This window comes from Otolemur garnettii, unplaced genomic scaffold, assembly GCF_000181295.1.
Source record: "Otolemur garnettii isolate 467f Iridium unplaced genomic scaffold, OtoGar3 scaffold00039, whole genome shotgun sequence".
NCBI lineage: Eukaryota > Metazoa > Chordata > Mammalia > Primates > Galagidae > Otolemur > Otolemur garnettii.
In genome coordinates, this window is record NW_003852434.1 from 12,761,056 (window position 1) to 12,762,661 (window position 1,606).

General features: G+C 37.0%; 1 protein-coding gene across 3 annotated transcripts in view; it reads right to left on the bottom strand.

The window, feature by feature from the left end:
- USO1 (USO1 vesicle transport factor) overlaps positions 1–1,606 on the bottom strand; it is a 75,956-nt gene that overhangs the window by 43,930 nt on the left and 30,420 nt on the right. The gene's annotated exons all lie outside the window — the stretch shown is intronic.

Here is a 1,606-nt window from a genome sequence, read left to right on the forward strand (position 1 = left end):
CCACCTTGGGTGTACATAGCTGGCGCCTTAGCCACTTGAGCCACAGGTGCCGAGCCAAATTCACTGCTTCTTAGCTTAAAACTGTATTACCAAAAAAGTATTACTTTGACTGCTATGCGGAGAACAGATTATAGGATACAAAAGAGAATGACAGGTCAAGAGGCAATAATCAAAGTTGGAGGTAAAGGTGGCTTAGATCTTAGGGGCCATAATTTTTATGAAAATAGAGGAAACAGGATTCGTTGACAAATTGCATAGAGGAATGTGGGGGGTGGGAAAGGAAGAGTTATCCCAAGATTTTGGAAGAACAGGGAGGATTGAGCTGATACTTACTAAGATGGGAAACACTGTGAGATAAGCAAGCTGAGAATAAAGAGAAAATCAGAAATTGAGTTCTTGACACATTAGGTTTGAGATACTCTTATAAAACCCCAAGTGAAGGGACCAAGCAAGCAGCCTTATAAACACGAGCATAGATGTCAGGGGAGAGGTCTGCAGTTGACACACATGGTAGACTCTAATGTAAAGAATATTTAAACTCACAAAACTGGATGACAAAAGACAACTACAAAAAACTTACAGCTAACATCATACTAATGGTGAAAGACTGAATGACTTCCGTTAGATCAGGAAGAAGACAACAATGTCCACTCCTACCAATTCTATCAACATTATACTGGAAATCCTAATTGGGGCCATAAGGCAGGAAAAAGAAATAAAAGGAATACAGATTAGGAAGGAAGAATTAAAATGATCTTTCTACAGTTTTACATTTACAGATGACATGTTTGAACATGTGGAATATCCCTTGAAATCTACAAAAAAGCTATCAGAACTAATAAGTAAGTTTAGCAAAGTTACAAGATAGAAGGTTAATATACAAAATGAATTTATTTCCCTATGCTAGTAATATTAATTGGAAATTGAACATTTAAAAACAGCACCACTTATAACAGCACCAAAAAGTATAAATTTGACAACAGATGGGTACTATTTATGCCCTGGAAATTGCAAAACATTACTGAGAAAAACTAAATAAGACCTACATAAATACTGAAAGATATAGTATGTTCCTGTATTAGTAGGTACAATTCTGTTACGATGACAGCTTTCCCTACAGTCACCTATACTCAACAAAATCTCAGTTACCAAAATCCTGGTTTTGCAGAAATTGGACAAGATGATTCTAAAATTGATATGTGAGTGCAAAGTACCTAAAACAGTCAAAACAATTCCGAAGAACAGGGTGGAAGGACTTACACTAATTTCAAGACTACAGAGCTACAGTGATCAAGAAGGGACCATGTCTCGATCCAGAGAAAAGAAAAGTCCAGAAATGGTCCTATTAAAAGTATAAAACTAGAAATGAGCCACGGACCTAATTTTAAGAGTTAGAACTAAAAAAATTTTTAAAAAGAAAACATTAGAAAATCTTAGTGATCTTACATTTGCCACAGATTTCATTAATAGGACACAAAGGGTCTAAATTATGAAAGAAACTGATAAAAGGCTCGGCGCCTATAGCTCAACCAGCTAGGGCGCCAGCCACGTACACCTAAGGTGGCGGGTTTGAATCCCCAGCCCGGACCCGCCAAACAACAATGAC